This window comes from Tupaia chinensis, unplaced genomic scaffold, assembly GCF_000334495.1.
Source record: "Tupaia chinensis unplaced genomic scaffold, TupChi_1.0 Scaffold148768_1, whole genome shotgun sequence".
NCBI lineage: Eukaryota > Metazoa > Chordata > Mammalia > Scandentia > Tupaiidae > Tupaia > Tupaia belangeri.
In genome coordinates, this window is record NW_006208615.1 from 211,175 (window position 1) to 218,494 (window position 7,320).

Sequence of the window (7,320 nt, forward strand, 5' to 3'; positions counted from 1 at the left end):
ACATTATGGTATGTGAAAGAAGCCAGACACGAAATGTCTCAAATTGTATAATTTAATTTGTATAACATGTCTGGAATAAGAAAATCAATGGAGACAAAAGGTAGATTATTGGTTCCAGGGATAGGGTAAAAGAGAAATTGAGAGTCACTACTAATTTTTATGGATTTCTTATTAGGGTGATGAAAATGCTCTAGAATTAGTGTTGATCACTGCACAAATCTGTCATATTCTAAAAACCACTGACTTTTCACTTAAGATATAAATTTAATAGTATTTATACATAACACATATTTAAAAAGTTATCAAATGAAAAATGCATACTATGATATATTACTATCATTAGTTAATAGAGAGGTGTGATTATGGTAAATATGTCTTAGTAAAAGCATAGCAAAAGTTGAAACCAGAATTTTTTGCTGCAATGATTATCTAGGTAAAAATCTAAAACCATTAATATCAGAAATAATATAAGAAAGCCTTCTCTCCCTGATTCTTCCACTGTTGCTTTTAGCAAATATATTTATAATTATCATGGTTTTTAAAATGTCAGCAAAAATAATACATCATGAAACAGAAATGACACTATAGCTATTGGAAATAAAGAAGAATTAATTTCATTATTTGCAGGTTAAACGATTGTTCCCTGAAAACTTCAATCAAATTAAATTTAAAACTTGTTAGAATAAGAGAAAATGAAAACAATCTTGACATAGATATAGATGAAAATAATCAATAGCTTGCATTTAAATTACAAAATCTCATTGGGAAACACAACAAAAACTTTATTTTCCAAGATTAGGAAAAAAATTAAAAACATAGGCAAACTTACCCCACAGGACTTGGGATTTATGTAAAGAAAAGAAAAATAATGAGAACTATAAAAAAGACAAACAGAAGCAGAACATAATTTTGGAGAACAATACTGAATTGTTTTGAACTACTAAATTATTTTCACAATGATTTATGAGTCTAATGTAATTTTTGTTTCAATGCCTTGAAGAATTTATATTTGAATATTATGAAAAAAAATATATATTTTCTGATTGATGCCAAATTTATTTGAGGAGAAAGAGAAAACATCATTCTATCAAAAGGAACTTTTTGACAATGTGTAGTGTTTAGATAAATCACAACACTTTTACCCACAATGAAGGTCCTATAAGTCACATGACCTTAGCCCTGAAAACCCAAAATATGATGGTTTTGTTTCATACCAATGGCATTGTGATGATTAATGTAGATTTCTCTTTGATAAATTTTGCTGTAGTCTTTTCAGTATCAACAGTTTCTGGAAGATTCAGATGTAATCTGTACTTCTCAGAGACCTCAATCAATAAATCATCCTCAGAAACCCTAAGGTCACAGAGGGAGACTGAATTAATACCAGGTAATTCAACTTTCAGTTAAATTTTTAGAGGTTTCTCATTCTGATCATTTATAATTTTTAATTCATTGGCTGGTATCTTCATATCCACCTGGATTTCAGCACTGGAAATCTCTTCTATCAGACAATTTCCTTTGCCTGAAGCTTGGGTTTTTGGTAGTAACAGCTGAGGAAAGTGATCTGAATTGCTCGCAGTACTGTTTATCTGTTCAAGAGTGAGTTCTTTATAACATAATAAAGGGGATGTAAAATTTAAAAATCAACAACAAAGTACTATCAGCTATATTGATTTTATATACACAGATATGCAAACATCTTAAATTGGTTTAATTTTCCATTTACATTAATCAACTTACCCTTTCTCATTTTCTCACTTAAATTTGTGGGATCAGTTTGGATTCGCATCAGATTTTGTTTCATTCTTTGAATGCTTCCTTTTATTCTAAATTTGGTAATATGATAAGAGTGTGAGAGAGTAAACTGCAGTTGTTCCTCAATACACTTCATGGCCATCCGTATTAACTGATCTTTTTTCACTTGGTCCTTTTCTGCTGCCTGAACAACATCAGGATTGTAGGCAACACTGATGACTGTGTAAGCATCTGTGTGTAATTCAGAGTAGGAAATGAAAACAATTTGTTTCACTAATAATTGTTAGAGAAGCTGTATAATTGCATAATTGTTACCATATTCCTGAAAAAGCTACAAGCTATAACTTCTATTCCTATGTTTTTCAGAAGTAATCACAATGGTACAAAATTCTAGTTAGGGCATTTCTTGGCATTTTTATATAGGTTAAAAACAGTTCACATTAGAGAAAGTAAACAGTATTAAGTTTGCATAAAGTACACTAATTTGTCATTAATTGTATTATCAGCAAAATATTTTATTTGAAATAATTTGGTTGAGCAGACCCTTTGAGGATATCTCCATGATTGCCAGTAAATAGGCCTCTTAAATCTGTGGAAAGACATGACTCTTCGCTTGGTCCCTTGATAAACCGTGACGCCAATATTATGAAAATATTTTAAGGATCATGTTGAGGAGAAAACAGTGAGAGTAGAGAATTCTGAAAATGTAGAGTAATTAGAGAGGTTTTATCACATCACATATTCTAACTTTATCCCCCTTCCAACCCTGCCTTACTTCAAACTATGATAGCCAAAAAGATGTGGGATTTGTGTAAGAATAAGTATCTGAAAGAAATAGTTTAACAGAAAACCAGCCACCACCATTTATATCATACTACCACTATGAACAACAAGAAAACCCTTCATTTTATAAAGCATTTAGAATATAACCAACATTACCTTACAGATTAATGAGGACAATAGAAGGATTATTTACTACATGGTGCTGGCACTTGCTATTACTTAAATATGTGGAAAATAAATTTATATCCCAATTATATTCCTTATATTAGCTTCATTACATAGTTGATTGTGAGAAACAATAATATTTAAAGACTAGAAGAAAATAAAGGTTAATATCTAACACTACCTGAGGAGAGATCTTCTGAGTATAAATTAATGAAAGAAATAATAAGTGAAAATAAGACTACAGAAAAATTAAAACTTTCTGGACATAAAATTTACCCCATAGATAGATTTTTTTAAAAAGAATTCTTTAGGGGCCGGCAAGTGGCATGGTGGTTAAGGGCACCAGACTCCCACGTGTCCAACTGTGTTTTGAGTCCCGGACCTGGTGGCTTGCTTTTTCACTTTCCCTCTCTCTCACTCTGTCTTTCTCTGGTCAAATTAAAATAAATAAATGAATAACATTATATATTTTTAAAGAATTATTCATTTTATTTATCATTATTATTTTTTAATTTGTTACAGGGCATATGTGCTCACCAGAGAGAGAGTGAAGGACAGAGAAAGAGAAGAGAGAGAAAGAGAGAGACTAAGAATTTAAGCCACGAGGTCCAGTACTCAAATGGTGGTCTGCGATGGGCGAGGGAATCCAGTGCCATAGCATAGCCACCATGTCACCTGCTGGCCCTGCCATAGATTTTGCTATAGATTTAGAGTGGAAGATTGATAGTGCTCAACCTGTATTTTAAGAAAACACCCTGACTGCTTTGGAGAATGATTTCTAGAGGTGCAATGGTAGAAGTCAATAGTGTATTTAGTAAGGTATTGCAGTAGTTTAACAGAAAAGTGTTTCTATTGGAATAATGGCAATAGTTCAAATTTTGGGGTACATTTTGAAGATGCAATACAATTTCTAGAATCCTGGCTGTGCAGATAACTAGGGAAATAAAAGGGCAGTATTCAGGTCACTGGAGTGTGGTTAAGATTTCGTAAAGATTTGAATATATGTATAGTCTGGAGGGAAAGGGTCAATTCTAAAGAAAGACATTGACTATCAGGAAAGCATAAATTTGATACACTTGAGAGAGGAAAATATCAAAGAAAGTAATAATGGGATGGGACACAGAGCACATGTGAATGACTGAGGTTTGATAAGGAAATAAGCATAATTTTATTAAGTAGCTAAAAAAGAAAAGAATGAGTGCAGGTATGGTTGTTTGTAAATGCTGAATCAAGAGGGTAAAGAAATTCATACATAAATACGTCTATTTTATTTCTTATTTTAATTGGGGCAAAGGTGCAATAGAGGTAGAGCAGGTTTCATAGGACAGTGACCTATACAGTCACAGAGAGCCCCATATTTAATAAGGGCCTTGCATTTAAGGCTTAATTCTATGTGGTCACATCTTTTTTTTTGGTGGGGAGAGGTTTTTGCTATAGGGTGAGTGCACTCACCAGAAAGACAGAGAGAGACAGAGAGACAGAAAGTGAGAAATCACCCCCCCAGGGGGCATGGCTATGCTGCATTCCCTTCTACTCCATTCTCTTCTTGGGATCTTGGGCATGCTGGGTCCAGGACTTGAACCGCGGTCGACTACATGGGAGTTCAGCAACATAGCCATTATTCTAACTGTTGGCCCCTACGTGGTCACATCTTGAAACTATCAATAAATTTGCCTTTAAGTTTGTCTGTAAATGAAGTCCAATGGGAGAATGGAGAATGTCTTCAAGTTTTGACTCAGGTGTTCCTCAACTCACATGAGGTTTTATGTCCTGGTGTTTCTGCAACGTTCATTTTTGGCTGACACTCCCCTGATCCCACACACTTACTGCAACTATCCTGTGTCCCTGGCAAAAACCTGAGCCTGGATATGGTAAGGATCAGAGTAAGGCATGCATAGTCCATTTCCTGTCATGGAACAGGGCTTTGGGTGACTGTGAGTTTCTGCACTTATCTTATAAGTATGTTTCCCCTGAGGGAGTATGGGGACATACACAGGTTGAGTACTCTTTATCCAAAATGCTTGGGAACAGCGTGTTTCAGAATTGGATTTAAAAAAAAAAATTGGAATATATGATAAGGTATCATGGGGGTGGGATCCAGTCTAAACACAAAATTTATTCACCTTTCATATACACCTTATATCCATGACCTGAAGGTAATTTAATACAGTATTTTTGTATTTGTAGCATTTTGACTGTGACCCATCAAATGCAGTCAAATATGATACTTTCCACTTATGGCATCATGTCAGAACTCAGAAAGTTTCAGATTTTGAAGCATTTTGGATTTCACAGTTTTTGAGTAGGGATGCACAAATGTAGAAATGAAAAGCATATTATATGCCTAAAAAATTCTGAAGTGAAACCAAAATCTGGTTCTTAGAGAAAATATGAAAAAATGGACACACTGTTAGCTAGACAAATTAAGAACAGAGAAAGGAACAAATAAATCAAATCAACAATGAAACAGATGATACTACAATAGGGATAAGAGAAATACAAAAGATTATAAGAAAATATTGTGAGCAGTTACATGCTAACAAATAAGAAAACCTGGATGAGATGGACAAATTTCAGGACACATATAATCTACAAAGATTGAATCAGGAAGACATAGAAAGCCTGAGTAGATCAATAACAAGCAACAAGATTGAATCAGCAAAATATAACCTCCCGACAAAGAAAAGCTCAGGTCCCAATGGCTTCACTTCTGAATTCTACAAGAGTTTTAAAGAACACCTAACTCCCATTCTACTCAAACTATTTTTAAAGATTCGAAAGGAAGTAGTCCTCTCAAATTCATTCTATGTAACTTCCATCATCTTGATCTCAAAAGCAGATAAGGACATAATAAAAAAGAAAAGTACAGGTCAATACACCTGATGAATATAGATACAAAAATTCTCAACAAGATACTAGCTAATAGTATCAAACAACACATTTAAATATTATACACCATGACCAGGGAGGCTTTATTCCAGGGATGCAAGGGTAGTTTAACTTATGCAAATCAATAAATTAATATATCAGTTAATGGTTAGATAAAAGCCATATGATCATATCAGTTGATGAAGAAAAAGCATTTGATAGAACAACAGCCCTTCATAATTAAGATTCTCAGAAAATTAGCATAGAAGAGATACTTCTCAACATCATAAAAGCCACATATGGGGACCAGCAGTTAGCGTAATGGCTATGTCGCTGAACTCCCCTGTAGTCGACCGCAGTTTGCGTCCCGGATCCGGTGGCTTAATACTCACGCCGGGCGTGTGTGTGTTTGTGCCCAAGAGGAGAATGGAGGAGAAGGGATTGCGGCGTGGCCATCCCCCCTGGGGGGTGATTTCTCTCTTTCTGTCTCTCTGTCCCTCTCTGTTTGGTAAGTGCATGCGCCCTATAGCAAAAACCTCTCCAAAAAAATTAAAATAAAAAAAAATAAAAGCCATATATGAAAAACCCATTGCCCTTCATTCTAAAAATGAGCTTAACAGACAACTCTCCAAGGAAGACATATGAACAGCCAAAAGCATATGAAAAAATTATCAACATCCCTTATCTTAAGGAAGACACAAATCAAAACCACAATTAGATGCTATTTAACCCTAGTCAGAATGGCTATGATTAAAAAAATTAAATAATGATAAGTGGTGGCAAGACACTGGTAAAAAGAGAACTCTGCTACATTGTTGGTGGGAATGTAAGTTAGTACAGCCACTGTGAAGAATGATATAGAGGTTCCAAAAACCTACAGATACTACCACATAATCCAGCAATTCCACTCCTAAGTATTTATCCTAAGGATAGGAGTACACACAGTCAGAAAAATACTTGCACATTCAAGTTTATTGCAGCATTATTCACAATTGTTAAAGCATAGAATCATTCCAAATATCACAGATATTGGATTGAAAAAAAATATGGAACATATACACTATGGAATACTACTCAACCATAAAACAAATGAAACCCGGTATGTAATAGAAAGTAGATAAATATGGAAGATTTAGTGCTAAGTGAAGCAAGCCAGACTATGAAAGAAAAGCATTGTGTGTCTCCACTTAATAAACACAGAATTTCTGTATTCTATGACAAAAATTAAAAGATTGGAAAGTATAAAGGGATGTAGAGAAACTAACGGTAGATACTAGAGACAGTATGGGAGGAAGGTGAATAATTACAGGGTGGGAGGGAGGGAATCAAGAGGAAAAATAAGCAAAACATTTAACAAACACAAAAATGGAAAATTGTTGATGATAATGTATATGGTAGTATCTTTGAACTAATAGTGTATTTATCCTGGGAAAATCCATTTTGTATGCTGTAAAGTTGTACAGTGATTTAATGTTAAAAGAAAAGAAGAAAAAAATGATAAATAAAAAATGAAGAAAAAAATAAAAGGAAAAACTCATAGCTAATATTATACTGAAAGGTGAAAAGCTGTAAACTTTTCCACCAAAAACTGGAGCAAGACAAGGCCTACTTTCTTACTTTTTTTTTTTTGAGAGGTTTTTGCTATAGGGTGCGTGCACTTGCCAGACAGACAGAGAGAGAGAGACATAGAGACAAAAAGCGAGAAATCACCCCCCAGAGGGGATGGTCACGCCACAATCCCTTCTCCTC

General features: G+C 34.2%; 1 pseudogene; it reads right to left on the reverse strand.

The window, feature by feature from the left end:
- Positions 1-1,127: 1,127 nt before the first annotated feature.
- LOC102470457 (PIH1 domain-containing protein 2-like) overlaps positions 1,128-7,320 on the reverse strand; it is an 82,973-nt pseudogene continuing 76,780 nt past the window's right edge.